Here is a 26,814-nt window from a genome sequence, read left to right as displayed (position 1 = left end):
AATCGCGTTTAAAAAGGCTCTAAGTCGGGGCGCCTGGGTGGCTCAGTCGGTTGAGCGCCGACTTCGGCTCAGGTCACGATCTTGCGGTCCGTGAGTTCGAGCCCCGCATCGGGCCCCTGTGCTGACAGCTCAGAGCCCGGAGCCTGTTTCAATTCTGTGTCTCCCTCTCTCTGACCCTCCCCATTCATGCTCTGTCTCTCTCTGTCTCAAAAATAAATAAACGTTAAAAAAAAAAAAAAAAAAATTTAAAAAAAAAAAAAAAAAGGCTCTAAGTCACAGGGAGAAAAGTTTGGCCATTAATTCCCTACTTCTTTTCTGGAACAAATTCACTCTCTGTTTCCAGGTGACACATTAAGTTTGTTCAAAGTACTAGAAGCAGCAGAAAGTACTTGGGATAATAGGCTGGAGCCAATTTTGCCTCAAGACAGACAAGAGCTGGGAGGAACCAGAAGAAAAAGTCTGCCTCCCACCCAGGGTGCACAAGCTTTCCTACAGAACCAAAGCAGCTCTTCCTGGAGGACAGATCTGGGTGTTGTGGTTGAAGATTTTTTTTTTTTAAACTGAGCAAGCTTGGGGCGCCTGGGTGGCTCATTCAGTTGAGCGCCCGACTTCGGCTCAGATTATGATCTCATAGTCTGTGGGTTTGAGCCCCGCATCAGGCTCTGTGCGGACAGCTCAGAGCCTGGAGCCTGCTTCCGATTCTATGTCTCCCTCTTTCTCTGCTCCTCCCCTGCTTGTTCTCTCTCTCTCTCTCTCTCTCTCAAAAATAAATAAAAACATTGAAAAAAATATGTGGCCTGGAACTGAGAACACTCTGCCTTTCTCAAAGAATGCCACATATTTACAGCACAGGAGGTCTAGAAATGCCCATTTCATTCTTGGGAATGTTCTTTACCCAGAGGAAGCTGAGCTCCGGGAGTAATGTCAGTAGAAACAGGCTTGAGGATGAGGTCTTCCGTGCAGGGCGGATAAAAGCAGGAGGCAGGCAGGCCAAACACATTTCTTTGATAACCGCCCACAGCCAGCTCAGCATCCGGAGGGTGGTTCCATAAACACCACTGACTGACAACAGCCAGGATTCACTTCTTCCTCCACTCTGCCCACACCCTCTTTCCATAAGATATTCCACTATATAAATGTGTGTTGTCATTTTGGCCAAAGTGATGTCTTTTTTTTTTTTTTTTTTTTTAACATTTATTTATTATTGAGAGAAAGACACAGAGCATGAGCAGGGGAGGGGTAGAGAGATGGGGAGACACAGAATCCGAAGCAGGCTCCAGGCTCCGAGCTGAAAGCACAGAGCCCGACGCGGGGCTCGAACTCATGAACCGTGAGATCATGATCCGAGCCGAAGTCAGACGCTCAACCGATTGAGCCACCCAGGCACCCCAACGAAAGTGGTAAGTCTTAAGCGGGACCTACTCTGAGGGAAACCCAAGCAGGAAAGTAAAAAACTGGGGAGCTTGGGTGGCTCAGTCAGTTAAGCCTCTAACTCCTGATTTAGGCTCAGGTCACAATCTTCCTACCGTGAGATTGGGCCCTGCATCCGGCTCTGTGCGGATAGTGCCAAGACTGCTTGGGATTCCATCTCCCTCTATCTCTTAAAAATCAATAATAAACATTAAGAAAAATAAAACCTCTGCTTAAAAAAAAAAAAGAAAGTAGAAAAGAGAACAAGCAGTTCTCAGTGCCTATAGGTACATGTCCAGAGCTGGCTTGTTTGGTTGAGGTTTCGACAGAGAACATAGGTACAGAACATCAGCCCATCTGCCCTAAGTTGTTGGTGGGAAAAATTCAGCCCAGGAAGCGATTTTGTTCTACCAGCCCATTTTGCTTGTGCCTCTCCCATGGCCAGATGGAAAAAGAATCACTACAAAGGTGACCCGGGGCCCCTCCTGCCAGGCTGGCTTCTGGCCCAGCGCAAAAGTAACTTCTCAGACTAAGCAGATAGACCCACAGAAGCAAGGGCTGACATCTTTGAGAAAATTAATAAGGAAATAAAATCCAAGATATGAGACACCTGTCATCCCATCTCTTCTTCCTGTTACCTCCCCTCAACTGACACCATTTGCCTTGTGAAGACAGTAGACACGTTTGGTTTTTGAAAAATAAATGTTTAACAGCAAAGTCAACAAGTGACAGTTGTGGAATACAAACTGTTAAGCCACTGATAAAGAACCGGACAAAGTAAAATAACTTTGATGTTAGGGGCGGCTGGGTGGCTCAGTCGGTTGAACGTCCGACTTCGGCACAGGTCATGATCTCACGGTTTGTGAGTTCGAGTCCTGCATCAGGCTCTGTGCTGTCAGTACAGAGCCTGGAGCCCGCTTCAGATTCTGTGTCTTCCTCTCTCTCTGCTCCTCCCCCACTCACGCTCAGTCTCTGTCTCTCAAAAAATGAATAAACGTTAAAAAAAATTTTTTTTAAATAATAACCTTAATGTTAAAGATAGCTCAAACACATAACTATTAAATTATACTTTATTAGATTTAACAGATTCTTTGCAGGAATGGAAAAAAAAAATCAACCTAAATGACCCACCATTCACTTATGAAACTATATTTGAAACATGAAACAAAAACTACTCTCTTAGAATATTACGACCTTGTAGGGTAGGAATTGCATTTTTAGATATGTGGTGGTGGCATTACTCTTCATCAAAATTTCCCACCCCTTCCTAAGGAGGAATTACACATCCCCACCTTGCTGAGTGCAAGTGTGGTCACATGATTTGCTCCTGGCAATGACCATGTATCACTTGCAGGAGAAAATATGAAAAACTGGTGTGAACCTTCCTTCACCTTGCTCTCTCTTCCTCCTGCTCTGAAGAGTGACAATGATGTAAACAGAGACTGTCCCATCAACAGACTGAGGTCAACATTGAGGACAGTTGCAGCTAACCCACAACGAACGTGGAACACGAATGAGAAATCAACACGAAAGCCACTCAGATTTGAGGTCATGCAGAATAATTACGGTCTTGATTGACTTTGAGTGCTACTTACATAGGGCTCTTCATAAAGCTTGGGTAGATGTCTGGATGACAGGAAGTATTCGGAAACTCAATGGTGAAATTTGGTAGGTGTCAGGTGAACATAAATCAAATATTTCTTTACAGGGTGTGGAGACAAGAAGCTTTAAGCGACAGCTACAGGAGCAGCAAACAAAGATTTTGTGAACTGCGATTAAAACCTGGGTTATGCAGTGTGATAGCAATTTGAGCAGCACTATCTAGTCTAACAATCAGCACAAGATCTGCCATTTTAATCCAGCGGCTCCAGACAGGAGTAGACCGAATATCAACCAGCTCCTGACAAGTCACCAAAGTAACTGCCAAAATAGCTTCACTTTAGTCCCCGTGGGTATAAATTTCTAATATGGTCATTCCAGGGAATGGATCAAAGATTGCCTAAACTTTAAACACACTCGGTGCTGGAAGAGCCTTGTCGGGCCAAGATGATCAACTGGGGCACAGAACTTGGGTTATCAGTTGCCACAGCCTTCAGAACTTGGCATCCCAGGGGCGCCTGGGTGGCGCAGTCGGTTAAGCGTCCGACTTCAGCCAGGTCACGATCTCGCGGTCTGTGAGTTCGAGCCCCGCGTCGGGCTCTGGGCTGATGGCTCGGAGCCTGGAGCCTGTTTCCGATTCTGTGTCTCCCTCTCTCTCTGCCCCTCCCCCGTTCGTGCTCTGTCTCTCTCTGTCCCAAAAATAAATAAAAAACGTTGAAAAAAAATTAAAAAAAAACAAAAAACAAAAAACAAAAAACTTGGCATCCCATGGACCCGAAGCAGGCTCATAATCTTTCCCTTGGATTTGGCAGTTCTTTCCTCCTTCTCGCTTTTATGACTCCCTTGGGATCCCCTCTACCCCTGTCTTCTGTCTTCAGACGTCAACCGCAAGATACAAAATTTGCTCCTGATGTCTCAGCCATACCTTATGGTGCCCTAACCGACATCCAGAATCTGGTATTGACTGGATCAATGCGAAGACCAAGAGGGAACACAGCCACTAATCAAGCCTTTACCAAGAGGACTGGCCTGGTGGTAGGCACCATGAGAACATTTGGGAATCCTCAAGTTCAGGTCTTAAACTCACAGGGGCAGTTTTTAATCTAGTTGAGGAGAAAAGAAAGAAAAAAGAAAGGAAACACACCCTTCTCAACTAGCCCAGTTTACAAATGAATACCCTGTGGGTAGCAAACCATCACTCAAGGGCAGATGAGATCAGAGAGAGGGAGAGAACACAGGCAAGCCTTCCTCTCACCCAATGAAACACTCAAAGGAGGGAAAAAGACTAGCAAAAATGGAAGAATCTAGGATGTCAGGACTAAAATAGCGAAGAATATAATTCACCCTTAAGTTATTTGTGTGTTAAAAGTTGCAATTGAAAATGCAAAAAGACACTTCCTAGTTCTTAAGAAAAGGATACTAAAATTCACCTGAGGGAAAAATAAATGCTTGGAACTTAATTTTTTTAATCTTTATTTATTTTTAGAGAGTGATAGAACATGAGTGGGGGAGGGTTAGAAAGAGGTGGGGGCAGGGAGGGAGACACAGAATACAAAGCAGTGCGGTCAGCACAGAGCCCGACATGGAGCTCAAACTCACGAACCATGAGATCATCACCCGAGCTGAAGTCAGACACTCAACCCATGGAGCCACCCAGGGGCCCCATGGTTGGAACTTTAAAAGTGGAGGTGGGGGAGGGGGGAAGCAGGGCAGAGGAGAATGAATTATCTGGATGTGATGCGTGGGCTAAACAGAAAAACAAAGGGTCCAAGCAAAGTACACACTGAGGTTATATGGAAAGCATACCAAAAAATGATACGTGTACAATTTTATACTATATAAAAACTGTGCTCATGTACAATTGGCATGACAACCCATAAATAATGCAAACGAGTAGAAGTTAAGGTGACATGGTTGTTGGTTGTGGGTTTTTTTAAATATAAAAGTTATTTATTTCATTAAAAGAGCATGCCCAGTGAATTCCACAAACCCCACAACTTACCCAGAACCCTCCAGCCTGCAGCTCCCCCCACTCCCCCAGGCGATACCACCTCCCCGGCCTTGCCCCCTTAGGGAGGCACAGGGACGTGTATGTTACCGGGTGGTCACAGCGGCTACGGACGCTCCTGGCATTTCATGGACAAGGGCCAGGGACACGGATCACCCTACAACACATGGGACGGTCCCACACAACGCACGACTGTCTTACTCAGGACACCAGCAGAGTTGCTATAAATAAAATACCCCAAGGAATAAGACAAAGACCAGTCTTTCTAACACTTGCTACGTGAGATACACTATAATAAAATCCCAAACTTCAACCAAGGGCCTTTAACTTCCTATCATTATGATTTTAAAACAATGCTACCTTTTTCATTAAAAAAAAAACACACACACACACAAAAACCTGAGAATATAATCTCTCGTCAAAGAAGCAAATGGGCGACAGATTTTTACATCATTAGAAAACAAAATTACATTTCCTGAGAGAGATTATATTGCAGTGATGCTAGATATGATCCAAGAGCAAGCACTGAGGGTCTAACAATTATCCCCGTGTGCTAAACACATTATCGCACCCTTTCGGGATACCATTAGCCCGCAGCTGGTCCAGAACTACTGGGACTACTGGGCCTGTGACATGCGGGGGTCCAAGCCGGGACAATGGCTGGAAACCGGAGCTGACCGACCGCACTGGTGGGCAATTTGCTTCTTGCCAAATGTGCTCCTCTGGGCCTCCCGGATGTGCCTGCAGTAGTAAAGACAGCACCTTCTCTCTGGCCAAAAAGAAGAGAGGAGGAGGAAAACAGAAATTCCTTCTCACCAAGGATGTAGAAAGGAGATCCTGAATGTTCAATGAAAAGGCTTTCCTACTTTTATGATTTTCAGTCCTTGGGAGACTCCCGGGGAGAATCAACTTCCCAAAGGGCTGTTGACACTGCCATCTAGTGAGCACAGTCCTTTTTACACCAGAAAGTCGGAAAAATTTAAGAGCTCACGGACCCATGCTTTTTTAAGGTCAGGTACAGGAAGTAGAAATAGACTGTTCCTAAAAACATTTAAAGTATCACTTATTTTATGGGGCCCCCGGGTGGCTCAGTCAGTTAAGCCTCCGACTTTGGCTCAGGTCACGATCTCGCGGTTCATGAGCTCGAGCCCCACATCAGGCTCTCTGCTGTCAGCACAGAGCCCACTTTGGATCATCTGTCCAACCCTTCCCACCCCTCCTCAACTCCCTTCCTCCCTCCTTCTCTCTCTCTCAAAAATAAATATGAAAAAATAAATAAAAATGAGCACAGAGGCATAGAGGCAAATTCCGTTTTCCCCATAAAGTATGCAGGCTCTGCTCTCTGCCCAGCAGTGGCTGTCCAGGTCCGCATGTCAACAGCATGGCCACTGTCCCCTGTGTGGGCGGCACCCGCACTCTTCCCAAGTAGTATGCTACGTATCTGCTCATCGGCTGTTAGGCACCCTGGAGCCCAGTCCGTTCCCAGCCTATTTACAAGACACAGAACATGCTGTCCCTACTTTCCTTCCTCACTCCCTCTTCTTGTTATTCCCCTCTGTCCCAAGATCCTCACCCATGGATTTCTACTTTTATGTTGCATGCCTTTTTACGTCCCCACGAAGTGTTTTCTACAACAAGACTGGGGAGGTACATAAATGAAGTCTGCTAGTGTTAGCGTTCTGGGTGCCACGCGCTGCTGGGTCCACAGGTCAGCAAAGGGAAGGGCAACTTCACAGGGCCTCCGGGGCTCCTGCCTTCTGGGACCCTTGGGGCTCCCTTCCCTCTTGTTCATTCATTAGCAGAACTGCTGACGGGCTAAGGCGGGGTTCACACTAAGTGCCATCATCCAAGACGCTGCTCTCTTATAACTGCAGTTCTCTTCACATTCCAGGATGGCCTTGTAAGGTGTCTTCACCCTGGGATTTCAGGCTAAATTCCCACAGTTTCTTCAACTGAAGGCACTGCCTTAATTCCCATCCCACAAATCGACCGTGTCTCACCGTGTTCGCACCTTGCCCCTTCCGTAAGTAAATGGTCTATGTATTCCAAATTACAGCGTTTATATGAAAGGGTTTTTGTTTTAGTTTTAAATGCAAAAGCTTGTTGGGAGGCAGAATAGAAACTGTTACAGCAATGTGCATGAAGATAATCCCCAATCCCAAAGGCTTCCCCTCCTCTCTCAAGAACCACATTGGAGGGACTGGCTAGCTTATCACCGCCCAGGCCTATACTGTGCTTATCTCCAAGTCTGGCCTACGTGCTGCTGAACTGCATTCCAATGCTGTTGCCTCCACACTGATACCCCGTGAGCGTTCATCACTGGGACATCTCAGACTTGGTACTGAAATTCCCTTTCTTATTTCTAATAATTGGCTTGTAAAAAAAAAACCAAACAAACAAACCAAACCAACAACAACACAGACTGTAAAAATTACATTCTCCATCCTACACCCAAGAGTTACAACATCTGGCTGTGTATTTTCTCGAGAACTGCCCAAAGCACAACACAACGCCTGATATCCTGTTAGCAAAGCAGAGCGTAGGGGGGTGGGGGGTGGGGGTGGGAGGTAGTGTAGGCAATATGTGTGTTTGTTATACAAATAAAGGCAGGTGTTATTTTCCAATATCGTAGTTTTCTATGGACAGGTGCACACCAAGTTAGATGGTAAAGATGATGGGGATAAATGAAAAATTACTGCGAAGATAAACTATCAAAAATGCCTCAGAAAGGGAATCTGAAGGTCAGAGAATCAGTATCCAAGGTTCTGAATTTGAGACTTGACTCCTATCTGATGAGATAGACACTCTCTTTCATTAAAAGCTGAAGGGAAGAACTTTTTTCGTGGCTTCTGTTTGCAATTTAGCCTCTGTGCAGGCTGAGGACAGAGGACACAACGTCTCATGGCTTTTATTCCAATTTTAGTCATCTCCTGAAGCCCCCACCTCTTCCTCTCTATGTCCTAGATAGAATCTGGAAGGTAAGTCCAGACACCCAGTTTTACAAGTTGGAAACTAAGGCAGAGGGGGTGAGGAAGCCGGCCCAGGAAGCAGGACTTGGTTCAGTGACAACTGTCTTACTAAAAGATTCTCTAGTTTACCTGTTTTTACAGGTAGAAAGCTGTGGACTGGGCCCAGTGCTAGCAAATCAAACTCTGGGGACTGACAGCCAACATCTCCAAAGGCCAAAAAACCACCACACATGTCAGGCCAACCTTCCCTTCAGGTGTGGGGATGGAGACAGGGCTGGGGGACAGAGTGGCAGGTAACCTACTTATACCCAGGCCAGGGTAGCAAAGTAAGCGAACACATACGGGACACGGAAGATACCCCCTTTCAAAGGCAAAAGATCCAAAACAATTCAACGAAAAGAAAAAGAAAGAAAAACAAATGGGAGAACACCACGGTACTATTCTCCTGTAAGCAGACAGAGGAAATGAACACAGTTGTAAAAAGCAGTCTTATACATTGGTTTCTTTCCCTTTGCTCAGCCACATTTCCTAGAAAGGTGGAAAAGACGTCAAACGTGATTTCTACCTATGGGTCCAGAAGATGCAATCAAATGTCAAAGACACCTGGGTCACGGACGTGTAGCCAGGAGCGTGTTTTTCCCTAAACACAACTGAACTGCTCCCCCCCCCCCCACGCCCACCCCCCAGCTTTCTGTCCGGTCAGCGCTCTTGGGCCTTAGGTATTCCTCTCTTATCTGAAGGGATTCTTCAATGGCCCTTACACCCGGGAGCGCTGGGGCCTGCTGCCTCCAGCCACCTCTTGAACACAGTCAAGTGGGCATGAACACCACTAATACAGGAAACTGCACCGTGTCCAACCAGCAGCTACAGAAAACCAACAATGGGTAACATCTCCGAAGAGGGAACTGCCTGGATTCCGTTTCTGAAATTGGACAAATTTAGTTTTTAAATACCTCCTAGGGTCACCACTTCTTGATCATTCCACTCATCGGGACCATCTTTTCTCGCCGCACATAACCTTTGCTTAAGGGCTCACCGTGGCTCCCTTTGGAAGCGTCTTAACTGTATATACGTCTCTACCATTCTACCTTATTAGGGTGATCCTGTAACTGCTTTTATAATCTAGAAACCGTCTTTGGATAATTATAAACACCTTAACTAATTCAAATCACGTTCGTACTTTTGACCTAGTTATTTCTGTGAATTTATCCCAAGGAAATAAGGTTTTACTGTCATGGTGTCTAAAGTATCAAAGAATTAGACATAATTAACGTTTTTTTTTTTTTTAATTTTTTTAACGTTTTTATTTATTTTTGAGACAGAGAGAGACAGAGCATGAACGGGGGAGGGGCAGAGAGAGAGAGAGACACAGAATCGGAAGCAGGCTCCAGGCTCCGAGCCATCAGCCCAGAGCCCGATGCGGGGCTCGAACTCACGGACCGTGAGATCGTGACCTGAGCCGAAGTCGGACGCTTAACCGACTGAGCCACCCAGGCGCCCCATAATTAACGTTTTTAACATTAGGAAGATGGTTCACAAATTATAGCACATTAATGTGATTCAACATTATTTATTATTACTGTAGAGGCTTTGTCAAAGAGTTGGTAAACTGGGGCACCTTAAGTAAAAGGAGTATTCGAAATACGCCACATAAATAAAATGAAAACTAAAACACGTAAGATGAAAACATGTTTACATGAGAGACAAAATCTGTAAGTAATTTGAAAATATCTTGTTGGTTTTAACAAATAAATACAAAATACTTGCTAACCAGGAGTTTGAGGAAAATTAATTTTGCCCCGATTCCAAACTAAGATATGGACCTACTTCTCCTTTATTTAGAGTTAACCCCAGTGGAATTTATAAGCTTTCCTAAATTTTACGGGAGTCTACTAAAAGAAATCAAAGTACCACCAATGGGTTAAAAGACAAACCATGGTAGCAGCATCAATATCTACTCAATCTCTTTCAAATGGACTTGAGGGGCGCCTGGGTGGCTCAGTCGGTTGAGCGTCCGACTTCAGCTCAGGTCATGATCTCACGGTTCGTGAGTTCGAGCCCCATGTCAGGCTCTGTGCTGACGGCTCAGAGCCTGGAGCCTGCTTCAGATTCTGTGCCTCCCTGTCTCTCTGCCCCTCCCCTGTTCATGCTCTGTCTCTATCTCTGTCAAAAATAAATAAAAACATTTAAAAAAGTTAAAAAAAATAAATAAATAAAAAGTAAAATGGACTTGAGATTGCAAGGATTCACAAACACACCCCTAAAATGCATAAGCCATAAACTTATCAAAGTACTTCCCAAATTAAAACACTGCAGTGGCATCATAACATCACCCTAATTATCATTTTAATAACATGGTGAATTTCCTCTGGTCAAGACCAAATGCTATATGTGTGGACAGTCCATTTTTTAAATTTTAATTCACTGTTGCGGCCAACTTTCTGAAGGGGTAGGAGTCAAGTTTTCTTCCCTTCGGGTGTTCAGAACATAAGCATTTTCAACCATCTTAAAAAGGCTCAGGTCACGAAAGGTAGCTGGGCAAGGACAGCGGGAGGCCAGCCGTGACCCAGAAAGCTAACAAGAAGCGTGAGTGTGTGCTCATGTGTTCTTTCCCATGGTTCCATCCAAGAAAACGCTGAACTGAAGCGAAGGGTATGAATGCATCCATTATCCCACTGAACATCTCAACACCAGCGCAGTTCACTCCCTTGGAGACAATCTGGGCCATCATCTGGGGTGGAGGCCCTTGAGTAACTAGGCGAGTTGGCTTCATCTAGGGAGCTTCTCAGGTGTGGTTCAACAGCCACACCCTAAAGACTGATAACCTTTTGTGAATTATTTATCATGTCTGTTTACCCCTTTGGCTTGAACCAAGACAGAGGACCCAGTCGGCCTGGGTGATGTCCTAGTCCTGAAGGAGACACTTGCAGACAGAGCCCACCTCATTCACGTCAACCGTCTTGATGGTGCCCTCATGCACACGCGCTCACGCTGACCTTCCTGATCTCTTGTGCTCAGAAACAATGACATTTTTCTACATGTCATTTCTACATGGGTCCACAAAGGTATTTCTTTTACGTCTTGAAGAGAATACATACATATTAATAAAGAAAAATTGTTCTATGGTCACAAGATAACCATCAAATAAAGTCACTCATGTGACAATCAATCCTGAAAGTTTATGCTCTCTCCTTCAAAGGTTCCATGGTAGTAAGTTACGAGCACACATACCCAGACACAAACACAGATTTCCAGAGGGAAAACAATGTGGCATACACACAAGCCAGAGAGGGTGGCAAGAACGTGAAAGAGGGTTTTCCTGGTGTTTTCTAGAGATCAGCCTCATTTCAACCCTACGCCCATTTCAGTGCTGCTTCTTGGCCTAAAGATCCCTGAAACCCCTACCGTGACATTCTGTTCCTGCCCTCTATGTTGGGAGAACAAGGGGAGCAAGAAGTTTATGGAGGTTCTTACAGCACTATTTTTCTAGAACTCTGCTTCTGGGCTTGGTGAAGACAATCAGGCTGGCCTCCTGGACGGGGGTGAGGCAGGTATGTGCAGCTGGCCTTGGAACTGGGTGGAAGCAGGAATCTGTACAAGAACCAACAAGCCCAGGAGAGAGGTACCCAATCGAGCCTGTGTTGAGTGCTTAGCCATCTGTCTTCACATGGATTATGAAATGCCAGATGTAACCCTCAGTGCCATTCCGAATGACCCAACAGCACGCAGAGGAATTAAGGAAGGCGAAAGAGGGTGTCATTCATTCATGAACGGCCAGTCCAAGAGCCAGTTTTAGAGGATGACCCAGGAAAACTCCTAAAATTGGAATTTATGTGGTAGCCCCCAAGTGTTGCGTGGGCATAAAACGTTCCAAAACGAAAATAGGAGCGAACCACTGCATTTCACTAGTGTCTTCTGAAGTTTCTAAAACCACGCAAAAGCAGGTTGTAGGTCGTCCAAATCCACCAGAACATCAACACCGCGAGAGCAGGTGCTCGACATAACGTGTGCTGAGTTCAACGAACACACATTAAGCCCTAATTCTGGTTCTCCTTTCCAGCTGCTGTGGTCACATGAAAGCAATAACTTACTTTTGCCTCTGACATTTTTAGTTTTCAAACTTTTTAGACAACGTGTTTAAATCCATTCAAACAGGGCACCTGGGTGGCTCGGTCGGTTAAGCGTCCGACTTCAGCTCAGGTCACGATCTCACGGTCCGTGAGTTCGAGCCCCACATCGGGCTCTGGGCTGATGGCTCACAGCCTGGAGCCTGCTTCTGATTCTGTGTCTCCCTCTCTCTCTGCCCCTCCTCCATTCATGCTCTGTCTCTCTCTGTCTCAAAAATAAATAAAATGTTAAATCCATTCAAACATATTTCAATTAAACATTCCTCATATGAGATTCAGTATGACATATGTGGGGGGTGGGGGGAAGCAACAAGGTTCTTTTCCCCTCCCATTCTGGTCTTTTCAAGAGGAAAACACGCTCGTGCTAGTTTGATAAAATTGGCTGAGTGGTAAAAGCCAGAGCTGGAATCCAGCATCTGGCAAAGCTGATTTAACGAGCACCCACTTTACAGGAAGGGTGCGAGGACACAGGGCCACGTAGCACAGACAGGCCTGGTGCTGCCCCAAGTGTCATCTGGGGCATGGAGACAGGTTGATCTCCTTACCACTTCTCTCTCATCCTAGTCACTGCCTACCCCTTAATAAAATCACTCTCACCAGGAATTCACCCACTCACCAAACCGTTCTGGGCACAGCGGCTCTCTTGAGTAAGAGCTCATTTCCTCATATTTCAAAGCACTAAGGGAGAGGTGGCCACCAGCGAGACTCCTTTTCCACCCCTTCCTTTCCCCTGTCATTATGCTCACCATCACTAGACCGCACCATCCCATTCACTTCCTTGGTAAATCTGATCCCTTTTTTTTTTTTTAACTCCAGAGTTTTCCTATGCCTGGCATTCCCAGGTATGCATTATCTGGTCTCTCCCCCCACCTCCAGCTTTTGTTCCATTAATGGCCCATCTAGCACTTAACATCTTCGGCCGAGATGCTTGGTCTAAGCATGAATAAATCAAGGAGCTGCAGTTCGCTTGTACATCTGTTGATGACTTCCTGTATTTTGTGGGGAAGAGCACACTTCAGTGCCTCCCTTTCCTCAACTGGAAATCAGATATTAAGACGCCCTCCTATGACTGGTCTATGGAATCGCCATTAGGGAAGATCAAAAAGTGATCGGCAAATAGGACTTAAGCCTCTAGTGACCTACTTTCCTATAAAAAAAAAAAAAATAGTAATATATACTTTTTTCCAAAACATATTAGGACACATACGTGTAACTGAGTATTTTCTAGTGAAATGTATTTTGGACTCGAGCAGATGGATCCAACACACTTCTGCCCTAACACTCTGAAATTGCTCTCCCTGCTACTTGGGGAGTTCAATTTCCCTAGATTGGCCATTCTCACTACTGCCTGTTGTTCAGGACCCAGGATCAAATGTCCCTCCTTCCATGCAGCCTTCCTTGATCACACTGGACAGAAAGCATCCCTCACGCCTCTCATCTCCTACGGCTCCCTGTGCCCCACTGGTCTTTGTTTCACTTGCCAAAGTGTCTCATGTCATGTTGGGCACAGACTGGGCAGACACGCCACGATTACCACAGCAAGAACGGCCCTTTCTATACGTCGCTTCGTATTTATAAGAGAGAAAACTAGAAACAGACTGAACACCCAACATCAGGGGACAGCTTCGCAAGAACCACGGTGCATCAACACAATGGGGTATTATGTTCCTCATAAAGACGACCGCTAGATGACTTCTGCCCGTTTGTGGAAATGTTCAGATCGTACAATACTTTATAGAAAAAAAAAAATACACAAACAGAATATGAACCATGCCTCCAATTTTAAAAATGTCTGGATGCACCTTTACAAGGCAATTTGAAGTTAAATAAGTAAACTTGACAAGAAGTAGCGTTTTTAGCCTACATTCATAGTATTACATGACATCTTAAATTCTCCAGCATTAAGTATGTCGCCAAAAGAGCCTTACTACATTAGACATCATCAAATAGCACTCCCAATGCCTGGGAACCTCCTTCACTCTAATGTAACATTGTTGTTTTAGTCCCAATTCTTGAAAACAGGCTTAGAGAAGCTTTACTAGCTGTTCATACCTGGTGAAACACACCCTTTGTGAAACCAAGTCAAACCATCCAGAAAGCCTTACCCTCAAAGCTGACCTCTGTGACCCTGGATTTGTGAAAAGGAGTGGATTTAGTAAATAGGAATGAGAGGTCAAGTCAAGGAGCACCAACAAATCAAAGAAACAGGGATGAGAGCCACAAGAGGGTGGAGGGAAAGTGGTCTCTGTCATTCCACAAGTGCCCATTCTCTGGGCCCCCTCCCCCCGTCCCTGCATGGGGAAAGGAGCACAATCCAGTCTCCTTCCACCAACACGGGGATGTCTCAATGCACTGGGCTCAGGGCACCCAAATGTGCTCAAACAAGGAAATTCTGGGACACCTGGGTGGCTCCGTTGGCTGAGCGTCCGGATCTTGGTTTTGACTCAGATTGTGATCTCGTGGTTTGTGGGTTTGAGCCCCACATTGGGTTCTGTGCTAATAGTATGGAGCCTGCTTCTTGGGCTTCCCTTTCCCCCTCCCTCTGTCCCTCCCCAGCTCGCACTGTCTCTGTCTCTCTCAAAATAAATAAACCGTGAAAGAAAGAAAGAAAGGAAGGAAGGAAGGAAGGAAGGAAGGAAGGAAGGAAGGAAGGAAGGAAGGAAGGAAATACTAGTGACAAGAGGTCTCCCATGTCAGAATGCCTCTGACTTCAGGAAAGCTCACTCCAGTGTTTTCTACTTATGCCAATCCCCACCCCCCCAAAATTTTAAGAGTCTGCACATGGCACATATATCATTATAACCATCTTTCTCCCGCAATTTCTAGTCACTTCCTGAAGTGTGATTTAAGAGACAAGGTGATAACAAAATAACTTCCCATCAGCAACAAAAGAGACCAGGACCTTACTGCTTCTTACCATCACAGCCTTTTCTTCAGTGGTTAGAATAACAGAATAACAAAACATCGGTTGTGAGTGGTCCTGTTACCCACTTCGGAGGCATGCACGTTAAATAGAGAACACGGACAGTTTTCTGTCACGTTGTCTAAGCCATCACTCACACGAAAGCCACATGGTTACTTTATACTCAAACCCAATAGCCAAATGATGTCTTTTAGTGCTCAAGTTATCTGTGATTGCTGTGTTTATAATTTCCACCGTGTCTCTTTTTAGCCTAAGAAGGGAACTTTCAGACTACAGAAGCTGGATAGCTCCTTGAAGCCCCAAATCATCCATTCGTTACCCAGCAAAACCCTAATGCATCTTAAGCCCAACACCTATGACCCCAACCTTTCCTGAACTTGTAAAGCAGGTTTTTAATTACCTGTTGGAGGAAAATCCACCCTCCTCCTTTCTCAGGACTTCCTTCTTCCAAGGATGATCTCATCATGAGCCCAGTATAATCACAAGCTCACATCTTAGAGAGGTAGGAAGGGTAGATACAAGGGGGGTTCAAGTTAGGGCTTTTTATTTCTTCCAGCTAAGATCCCACTTGCACTATCTGCCAGGCTTGCTGAATCCAAACTCCACACACTGCTGCCGGGTGCGGGTGAAGTGGGAGCACCGGCACGAAAGGTCAAGGCAGCTTCCAGTGACTCACCCCCAAGGTCTATACACTGTGAAGTTTAGTGTTTAAGTGCTTATCTTTTCTGCTGTTAAATATACTCCACCAGCCCAAAGCCTCAAGCTTCTACTCACAGTAAAGCAAGAAAGCCTAAGAGAGAAGTTGTATTCAGCTTCAAGAAAAGGCATGATGGCACCATCTGGGAGCAATTTCCTCTCCTCCTATCTCGAATTTTATGTCCAGAAACCAAAGGTGTGACAATAGCTGAACCCCCAAAAAACTAACCTTAAAAGTCATTTTTTTCAAAATCATCTGAAATGTTTTCAAAATTTAAAGAGACTTTGAGGGGCACGTGGGTAGCTCAGTCTGATGAGCGTCGGACTTGGGCTCACGTCATGATCTCATACTTTGTGGGTTCGAGCCGCGCGTCGGGCTCTGTGCTGACAGCTCAGAGCCTGTAGCCTGCTTCGGATTCTGTGTCTCCCTCTCTCTCTGCCCCTCCCCTGCTCGTTCGCACGTGCTCGTGCTCGCTCTCTCTCGAAAAAAAACAAACATTAAAAAAATTAAGAATGCTTTGAGCAAATGGCAACCCTGAAGGCATTCTCCTCTTTAGCGACATGAGGACAGTCACAGAATGCTGTGTGGGATGAGCAGTGACCTGAGACAATAGTCCAAGCAGTTCTCGGGTCTACCCACTATGTGATCCTGGATGAGTCATTTCATGTTTCAAGCACTGGGTTCTGTTTCTGAAATATTGGGAGGTTTCTAGTAAGAGCAAATGAGATGCTATTTGAAAACTATCCCCCACACTGCCTGGCACACAGTGCTGGTTCAATAAATGGTTACGAATGACTGACATCACTATTAATATTCCCCACGTCTCCAGGGAAGAGAGGGAACCAAGAACCAGAGAACATGTTTCGTGCTTTGAATGTTAGCTCTGTTACCCTAGGCACTAGAGCATCTATGAAGTGGTACCTGAAAGTCAAGATCCTATAGGAGAAAGCTTTTTGCGAAACTCAAAGGGCCAGTGACACGCTGCTCACCTCAACCATGACTTAATGAATAAAAATAAAAAAAAAAAAAGAAAGAAAAATTAAGCATAATAAGGTGGGATTTTTAAAAGAGAAAGTTTAGTCCACTTTTTATTTTAATTAATAGTAGGACACAGAAAAATTATCAATATGGTAGGTAAAATATTCCTGTTCTAGAATGAGGGAAAGGTAAAGACGATTAATGCAGCAACTATGAAGAGTAAAGAAATACCACACGTGAATGTGGCGTCTGTCTACACAATTAGGGCTACAGTTACAATCTTATGCTCCTAACCTTTCAACTGGATGCAAAACAAGGGCGCCTGGGTGGCTCGGTCGGTTAAGCATCTGACTTCTGCTCAGGTCATGATCTCACAGTTTGTGAGTTCGAGCCCCATGTCGGGCTCTGTGCTGACAGCTCGAAGCCTGGAGCCTCTGCTTCCGATTCTATGTCTCCTTCTCTCTCTGCCCCTCCCCCGCTTGTTCTCTCTCTCTCTCTCTCTCTCTCTCTCTCTCTCAAAAATAAACATTAAAAACTATTTTAAATAAATAAGTAAATAAATAAATAAACAAACAAACAAACTGGATGCAAGGCACACGAGCTATTCTTAGCAAAATGTTCTGGCCGAAGAATGTAATGATTAGTTATCAAAACTACTTGAAGCTCTTCAAGATATCTTATTGCTGCAAAGATAATCTGCACATTTAGAGATCAGAGTCAGCCAGGCATATTTTCAAAACATTACCACACTGGGCTTTTTTAACTGGCCAGCTGGGGTTTGTACCAAATCGCACCTAACCCCACTCCCAAATTCAAGGGTATCAGGGGTGAGAAGAACACGGAAATTTCTTACAAAAGGTCCAAGTCGAAAGGCAAAAGCCCTTGAAAAAGAATGACCTTCTTAAATTCTGATATACAGCCACTCTTCTTCCATCTCTATTTCGAAAGAGGAACATACATACAAGAAACAGGTGGTAAGACCCAAGAATGAGCTTTGAACTAGAGCAAAATGCTCAGGCAGATCCTTATCGCTGGAGATGAATACACTTTGTAACTATTATGATCCCGCCAATCGCCTGTGGAATGTGCTTTGACTTCATGCTTTGTTTTCACAGACACTGCTGGCCACAAGAGCTGGGATGTGGTCACAGAAATATGAAAAATTACAGAGGAAAACAGGAGTCACTCTGGAATCTCATCTAGGCGAGCTCTATTTTGAAAGAATTAAAAGCAGCCAAGAAAGTATACCGGCTCTCCAAGGAAAAGAGGCCCTCAAAGCTCGTGAGTAAAAGATATTTTACCAATGGCTTCTGACTATAAGATTTCATAAATAACATTATAAGGACATAACTAACTTATCAAAAGTTTTGTGCCACATAATGTGTATGCAAAAATAACTTATTATAGGACGATCAATCTGTACTTAGACATTGAGGAAAACACTCATTAATAAGAATACATTAAGTAGCATTTACTCTCTATAATTAACAGAAGGACCAAAAGTTATTCATATTAACCTTAAAATATGGCATGGGCTAAAAGTGAGAGTCAAAAATCCTCGAGAGATTATTTGAGGAATGTTAGGAATGTTAGGACACTAACACCGGCCTTTCAACGTTGGAATGTTTTTCCACAAAAAAAGTTAACCTGTTCCATTTACAGGCAAAATCCCTACTTGCCTACAGGTCTCTGTGTGCAGTGATTTTAACGACCCACCATTAAATGATCTGATCAAAATGATTTGACCCCGAAATGATTAACTGCCCAGTGGAGTCAAGATCAGGTTTCAGGGGCGCCTGGGTGGCTTGGTCGGTTAAGCGTCTGACTTCGGCTCAGGTCATGATCTCACGGTCCGTGAGTTCGAGCCCCGCGTCGGGCTCTGTGCTGACAGCTCAGAGCCTGGAGCCTGTTTCAGATTCTGTGTCTCCCTCTCTGTCTGCTCCTCCCCTGCTCGTGCTCTGTCTCTCTCTGTCTCAAAAATAAATAAACGTTAAAAAAAAAAAATTAAAAAAAAAAAAAAAGATCAGGTTTCAGGCCTGCCACAACCACAACCGTGCTCACGAGGGAAGAGCTCATTTTAAAACAGATGAAAGAGGGGTGCCTGGGTGGCTCAGTCAGTTAAGGTCCGACTCAGGATCTACGATGGATGGTAAAGTCAGTGACAGGAAGCTTGAGGAGAAGCAAGGCCTTTGCACAGTCTCAAAGGAGCTGACCCCCAAGGTATTTATTACTTACAAAAAGACTAATTTACCAATTACAAGAGCAACTTTAGAATGGAGAAACCCAGGAGACACCTGAATCCAGTGGTCAAGATTATCATCACCACCAATAAGGAAAAGGGACATCAAGTAACCACTCACTGGAAAGGAAGCATCATCACTTGTGTGGTCTTCTTCCCCAAAATGCATAGCCTCACAAGCAAATATTAGAAAACATCAGAAAACCCTCAAATTTAGGAAATTTCGTTCAACAAAATAACTGACCGGGGGCTCTTGGGTGGCTCAGTCAGTCAAGCGTCTGACTTCGGCTCAGGTCATGATGTCACGGTTCGTGAGTTCGAGCCCTGTGTCGGGCTCTGTGGCTGACAGCTTTGAGACTGGAACCTCCTTTGGATTCTGTGTCTCCCTCCCTCCCTCCCTCCCTCCCTCTCTCTCTCTGCCTCTCCCCTGCTTGCTCTCTGTTTCTCTCTCCTTCCAAAATAAACATCAAAATAATAATAATAATAATAATAATAACCAGTACTGTTCAAAAATACCAAGATCATGAAAAACAGGGTAAGACCGGCGAACTGTAGAAATCTAAGGAGGTAGACCAACTAAATCCAATGTGGATCCTGGACTGAATCCTAGAAAAGAAACAGGATAGGAGTAGAAAACTGGGTGGGAAGCTGACAAAGCCTATAGGCATAGCTACAAGCAGGGTAACAACTTAGAAGTCCTGACTGTCATCATACATTCTAGTCATACATTCAAAGAAGCTGGCTGAAGGGCACATGTGAACTCTGTACTAACTTTGCAACTTTTCTCCAAGTCTAAAATTATTTCAAAATAAAACCTTTTTGAAAAACAGATGGAAAAGGAAAACAACTGAGGTTACTCTTATTCCTCACTTGACTTCCTTTGTCTAAAAAAATTTTTAATGTTTATTTTATTTTTGAGAGAGAGAGAGAGAGAGAGAGAGAGCGAGCGAGCATGAGTAGGGGAGGGGCAGAGAGAGAGAGGGAGACACAGAACCCGAAGCAGGCTCCAGGCTCTGAGCTGTCAGCACAGAGCTCGACGTGGGGCTCGAACCCTCGAACCGCGAGATCACGACCTGAGCCGAGTCAGAGGCTGAACTGACTGGACCACCCAGGTGCCCCTATTTGACTTCTTTTTCTTTGGGGCTTTTACAGAAGCATTTTCCTCTGCTTTTCTTAGTCAACCACAGCAAAGCACAGGAAGGTGTAAGATGGGAGACTCAGACACCAAAGAACAGGTGACCCTACCCCAAAATGGATGTGGTCTGCCTTCTGGGGTTTAGCTAAACTTTCCAGTTAGACTTGAACAAAACAAAGTCGCTACCTTCGGAACATGTGAGCAAATTCTCAAGCTGGTCTTTCTTGGACAGTGCCAGAAAAGAGAACACTGGGTGTTCACAGTATCTGTCACCAAGCAAAAGATCTTTTGGAGTGATTGCCAGCAATTGGGGGGAGGGGTGTGGATAAGGAAAGATAGATTAGGAGGGGGGTGAGGGGTACAGCAGGCAGGAGAGAGAAAAGCCCAGAAGGCACGTATGTGCTACCAGTTGCTTTCTTCCCTGACAACATTAAGCTGGGCTAACAAGCATCTAAAAACACCTTGTTTACATAGCTCATAGCCAAAAGGATTTTATTATTTACATTTTATTTAGATGATAGGTTACCAGGTAGCGCTAGAAAGAAGAACAGTTAGACGCACCCTCATTTTTACATTTTTCTCCAAGCATTTACTCACTGTGATGTTCTTAGATAAGAGTAGGTAGCATCTATGCCCATAATAAACACTATAAAAACAAAATCTCTCCCTGTCCACCAAAAGATACTATGTGCCTATTTTTTGCTTCAGCAATTCTACTTATGGGAAACTACCTTCAAGACATACTCACATAAGTATGTATGGATACAGGCACAAGACTTAATTGCTACATTGTTTATAATAGAAAACATCACACCATCTGCTGACGTCACACTGATATCGCACCAAATGTTCATTAAAAGAACCTTCTTGGGGTACCTGGGTGGCTCGGCAGGCTAAACGTCTGACTTTGGCTCAGGTCATGATCTCACGGTTTGTGGGTTAGAGCCCCACATCAGGCTCTGCGCTGACAGCTCGGAGCCTGGAACCTGCTTCAGATTCTCTATCTCCCTCTCTCTCTCTGCCCCTCCCCTGCTCGTGCTATGTCTCTCTCAAAAATGAACAAACAGGGGGCGCCTGGATGGCGCAGTCGGTTAAGCGTCCGACTTCAGCCAGGTCACGATCTCACGGTCCGTGAGTTCGAGCCCCGCGTCGGGCTCTGGGCTGATGGCTCGGAGCCTGGAGCCTGTTTCCGATTCTGTGTCTCCCTCTCTCTCTGACCCTCCCCTGTTCATGCTCTGTCTCTCTCTGTCCCAAAAATAAATAAAAAACGTTGAAAAAAAAATTAAAAAAAAAAAAATGAACAAACATTAACAAAAATTACAAGAACACTCTTAAAGTACAGAACATCTGTACAACAGGATACTCTGCAGCATTTGAAAGGAAAAATGTAAATCTAGATGTAGTGACATAGAAAGATATTCATCATCTATATGTAAGTTCAAATGGAGGCAAAGTATATTATGAGTCTACTCAAAGGAACAAAGTTTATTTGCATGTATATGTACAGAAAATATATGGAAGGATGTCCATCAAACTAAACAGGAATATATAGGGGGATACTGGGGTTCTTACTTCATTTTTAAAAGAACCAGAAGAGATTTTTTTTAACGTTAAATATTTTCTAAATAAAAGTAACATATAGGCAGCTGTGTTTCTATATACCAGGAAGACACAATCTGAAAAGGAAATCAAAGAGACAATTTCATTTGCAGCTGCACCCAAAGAATAAAATACCTAAGAATAAATTTAATGGAGGCAAAACACTTGTACCCTGAAACTATATACCAATGCTGAAATAAGTTAGGACAGATATAACTAAATGGCAAGACATCATGTGTTCACAAATTGGAAAACTTAATATTGTCAAGATGACAATACTATGAAAAATCATCTACAGATTCTGTGCAATCTCTATCAAAATTCCAATAGCCTATTTCTTCTTCTTTTTTTTTTTTTGCAGAAATAGAAAAGTTGATCTTTAAGTTCATATGGAACTACAAGAGGCCCTGACTATTCAAAGCGATGTTGAAAAAGAAAAAAGTTGGAAGATCCACATTTTCCAATTTCAAAACTTACTACAAGCTACAGTAATCATAACAGTATAAATGGACACAAGGATTGGGGCGCCTGGGTGGCTCAGTCAGTTGAGCGTCCGACTTCAGCTCAGGTCACGATCTCACGGTCCGTGAGTTCGAGCCCCGCGTCGGGCTCTGGGCTGATGGCTCAGAGCCTGGAGCCTGCTTCCGATTCTGTGTCTCCCCCTCTCTCTGACCCTCCCCCGTTCATGCTCTGTCTCTCTCTGTCTCAAAAATAAATAAACGTTAAAAAAAATTTTTTTTTAAAATAAAAAATAAAATAAAATAAATGGACACAAGGATAGACACACAGACTAATGGAAAAAAACCTAAGGGGTCCAAAAATAAACCCGACGTGACCAATTCATTTTTTTTTAAGCGTGAAAAGGCCACTCAATTGGGGATAGAGAATCCTTTCAATAAATGGAACAACTAGATACCCACATACAAGAGAATCAAGTTGGACCCTGACCTCTCACCTTATGAAAATTAAATCAAAATGGATTAATAGACTGAATTTAGAGAGAAAAACATAAAATTCGTAGAAGAAAATACAGGGATCAGGAAGTCAGCATGAGCAACCGAAGAAAAAATAAATAACTTGAACTTCATCAAAATATAAAAACTTGGAAACCAAGGGTCAGACACTCAACCAAATGAGCCACCCAGGCACCCTTCATATGTTTATTTTAAAATATTAATTCAATATTCTGCATTTTGACCATATAACCTAATATTTTAAGGCATTTGTGGATGATCCAAAATTTGATAAGTTAAAAAAAAAAGGACTTTGGGCAGTATATAAACATTTGACCAAAATTCTAGAAAACTGATTATTTAAACAAGCACATTTATTCTTTCATATGGGTGATGGACAGCTTCCTACCAGGATTATCAGACTGAATTGAAAAGTCCTATTCAAACCAGAGTTGAGATAATGTTTATGACTAGTCCAGGCTGGTGAAATTTCTGAGGACTTTCAAATGGATTCAGTGTAGTGAACAAAGCTGTGAAGAAAATAAAGTTCTGATCTTATTCAGCTTTCCAGCAAAATAACCCAAATTAATGTATCTATTACAGAATCCTGAGAAGTTGCTAACAAAGCAAAGCTGTTATTATCCCAACCCTTTTTGTTTTGTTATTTTCAATAAATGAAAGGGATTTCTATCACTACAAAAAAAAAAAAAAAAAAAAAATATATATATATATATATATATATATATATATATAAACTTGTGTGTGTCCAAAGGACATCACCAAGAGAGTGCAAAGAAAAGAACGGAAGAAAAAACCTGCAAATCATGTATCCGAGAAGGGTCTAGCATCCAGGATATATAAAGAACTCTTACAACTCAACAACAAAAAGACAACCCAATTTATTTTAAAGACAGACCAAATTAAAAATGGGCCAAGGACCCCACTGGGGGATGGGAAGGAGAAATGGACATTTTTCCAAAGAAGATACACAAATGGTCAGTAAGTACACGAAAAGATGACCAATGTCATTTGTCATTGGGGAAATGAAAATCACAACCACAATGAAGTGCTACTTCCTAATCACAAGGATGGCTAAAGAAAAAGAAGGAAAAACAGCACGTGTTGGTAAGGAAGTAAAACAACTTAAAGTTATGCACTGTTGTTGGGAATGTAAATGGTTCAGTTTCTGGGGAAAAACAGTTTGACGGTTTCCCAAAAATGTCAAAAAGAATTTGTCTATGACCCAGCAATTCCACCAAAGGACTGAAAATGGGGACCCAAATGCTTATATAGCCGTATTCACAGCAACATTATTCACAGGCATCAAAAGGTGGAAAAAACCCAAATGTCCACCAGGTGAATGAATTGAAAAAAATTGTGGCACGTCCATAGAAGAGAATACTATTCAGTCACACAGTACAGCACGGATGAGCCTTGAAAACATGCTACGTGAGAGAAGCCAGACACAAAAGGTCACATATTCTAGGATTCCATTAATAGGACATATCCAGAATCCGTCAATTCAAAGACAAAGCAGATGAATGCTTGCCAGAGGCTGAGGGAGGCGAGTTAATGGGTACAGGGTTTCTTCTTGGGGCAATAAAATGTTTTGAAACTAGAGAAGACAGCGATGCAACACTGCGAATGTACTAAAATGCCACTGAACTGCTCGTTTTTATTCTTTATTTTCATTTTTTAAAGTTTATTTGAGAGAGAGGGAGAGCGCAGGAGAAGGGGAGGAGCAAAGAGAGAGGAAGAGACAGAATTCCAAGGAGGCTCCGAGCTGTCAGCACACAGCCTGATGCGGGGCTCAAACTCACGCACCGTGAAGATCACGACCTGAGCCAAAACCAAGAGTAGGACACTCAACCGACTGAGCCACCCAGGTGCCCCTGTTCATTTTTAAATTATTCACTTCTCTGTTATAAGCATTTGAAGTCATTAAAAACAGAGTTGAAAAGAAATAATACACAGCTAAGACCCAAACACTAATTCCCCAGTGAGTTACCTTTCCCTGGAAGAATGAGCGGCACCAGGGCAGATGGGTGTTTTCTGCATCCAGACACCCACCCCTGCCACACTCTGGATGGATAAAGGACTGCTGCCGGGGCAACGACACATACAAACCAGCGGCTGTTAAGGAGCACCGGCCCTGGGGTGGCAAAATGACCCAGTGACTGACAATTAGCTCCCCCCCACCCCCAAGAGCCGAGAGGTCAGATACGGACATCCGAAGAGGTCTCACTCCCTCCTCTATTTACAGGGACAGGAAATGAACTTGGTGCTTCACCATCCACACACAGGACCCTGGGCAGGGACTTGGAACAGATGTAGTGAGCTACGAGAGAAGCCGCGTGTTACCATTTTACCGAGGTCTAGAAATGCACACTCCCCCGTTCCCTCTGTACAAATCTTCCTGGGAGTCCTCTATCAGGAGGCCCACCCTCAACGGAAACGGGATGGCTCCCATGCTTTTTGAGGCGGTGATGCAGGGTGGGGGGAGGGTGGGGGGAGGGATGGGACAGGGGTGCTCCCGAGAAGGCAAGAAGTCTCCCCTTCCGAGCACTCTCCCGGCAAGATGAATTCACATTCATCTCCCGGCTGGCCCTTCAGCCCCTCATTTTCTGGGTCAGAGAAATTAACTCTGAGTCAAATTACTCTTTCTCTCACCAGGGACCAAGGACTGCATTTTAATTTAAGCTATTTTCTTTGGCCATTTCAGTGGGGTTATTAGGAAACAAGAGAACTTCGGATCACAAAGCAGCTTTTCAAAACTCCTTAAAGTCAAAATGTTTCAAGAATAAGAAAGAAGGACAACTTCAACTCATGTACCTTTACTTGTCCAGTCTCTTGATTAGAATAAAGAGGTTCTCAGCAATGAAAAGTGGCTAAATCAAGAGTTTCTTTTATATGTTGGAGGATGCGGGGATAAAGGCATAGGGGGTCTCAACTCTCCATGCTTTTTTTATTTGTAATGTTTATTTATTTGAGAGAGAGAGAGAGAGAGAGAGAGAGAAAGAGTATGAGCAGGGTAGAGGCAGAGAGAGAGGGAAACACAGAATCCGAAACAGGCTCCAGGCTCTGAGCTGTCAGCACAGAGCCCGATGCAGGGCTGGAACCCACAAACCGCGAGATCCTGACCTGAGCCAAAGTCGGACGCTTAACCAACTGAGCCACCCAGGTGCCCTTCCATATCTTTATGTTCAATTGTCCACATTCTTGCTCAGTTTAAATGTCATGATTAAATATTACTAATGCTATTTTTTAATGTTTATTTATTTTTGAGAGACAGAGTGTGAGTGGGGGAGGGGCAGAGAGAGAGGGAGACACAGAATCTGAAGCAGGCTCCAGGCTCTGAGCTGTCAGCACAGAGACCTACACAGGGTTAGAACCCACAAACTGCGAGATCTTGACCTGAACCAAAGTCAAACGCTTAACCGACTGAGCCACCCAGGTGCCCCTACTAACGCTATTTTAAAAACTCTAGACACTCATGGATGAAACCCCATTCAATATTTTTAAAAATCCAAAAATATCTACCCTTGTGGATCTGAGTTTAAGGGATAAAGAAAGAAAAAGGCTCGTGAATTCTCTACTTCATTCCACTGGATCTTAAGACATTTCATAAAATATAAACAAGCTTGAGCTTATTAGCAATGAGAGATTTTTACAGTGTTTCTGCTTCACCTCAATCCTTGGCCGAGTGGTTTCCATCACTTTCTCGAGAGCTCCTAAAATGAGAACTCCACGTTAAGGTTTAGATTTAGAGACTTACAAAGTCAAAAAGAAATCATAACTCCTGCACTTTTAATCATCTACCCTCCTGGTCGATGATTTACCCCATACTTCCCACCAGGAAATGAAGAAAGTTTTGAGGAACGAGTTATTCCCAATGTAAATCTCCAGTCAGCCTCTGTCAATCATGTTGGCCTTTCCCCCAGTTAGCCTCTCTCCACCTCCTGCCTGAAAACTACACTACTATTTAATTGCTTTGTGACTTCACATTTTATTAAGAGGCAGAAAAACATAAAGAGTGAAAACAAGGAGATAAGCCCATGGCCGTAAATTGTCCCCTTGTGCAATGAAACTTGCCTTTCTGGTGCAATAAGGTGGGCACTGTGCAAAACCCTGGCAGGGGCCATTCTGCACAAGCCCGGCGTCCCCATCACTTACAGAA

At 44.0% G+C, this 26,814-nt stretch overlaps 1 protein-coding gene and 2 long non-coding RNA genes across 6 annotated transcripts in view; 2 read left to right on the top strand and 1 right to left on the bottom strand.

Moving 5' to 3' along the window:
• KANK1 (KN motif and ankyrin repeat domains 1) overlaps nucleotides 1-26,814 on the bottom strand; it is a 210,605-nt gene that overhangs the window by 104,266 nt on the left and 79,525 nt on the right. The gene's annotated exons all lie outside the window — the stretch shown is intronic.
• Nucleotides 864-9,258, top strand: LOC131492108 (uncharacterized). Of its 3 annotated transcripts, none has more exons than XR_009251854.1 (4): nucleotides 864-1,400; nucleotides 3,119-3,326; nucleotides 6,909-7,040; nucleotides 8,506-9,258. It is a non-coding gene; the product is annotated as an uncharacterized LOC131492108 (long non-coding RNA). The 3 variants fall into 3 exon arrangements; XR_009251856.1 differs by lacking the exon at nucleotides 864-1,400 and adding an exon at nucleotides 2,505-2,958; XR_009251855.1 differs by lacking the exon at nucleotides 3,119-3,326 and having other exon boundaries at nucleotides 872-1,400.
• Nucleotides 17,476-25,521, top strand: LOC131492110 (uncharacterized). Its single transcript, XR_009251858.1, has 4 exons — nucleotides 17,476-17,685; nucleotides 17,827-17,992; nucleotides 24,901-24,967; nucleotides 25,360-25,521. It is a non-coding gene; the product is annotated as an uncharacterized LOC131492110 (long non-coding RNA).

Source organism: Neofelis nebulosa, chromosome 12 (genome assembly GCF_028018385.1).
Source record: "Neofelis nebulosa isolate mNeoNeb1 chromosome 12, mNeoNeb1.pri, whole genome shotgun sequence".
NCBI classification, from domain to species: Eukaryota; Metazoa; Chordata; class Mammalia; order Carnivora; family Felidae; genus Neofelis; species Neofelis nebulosa.
The sequence above is the reverse complement of the archived record's forward strand: the minus strand, read 5'-3'. Positions and strand labels throughout refer to the sequence as shown.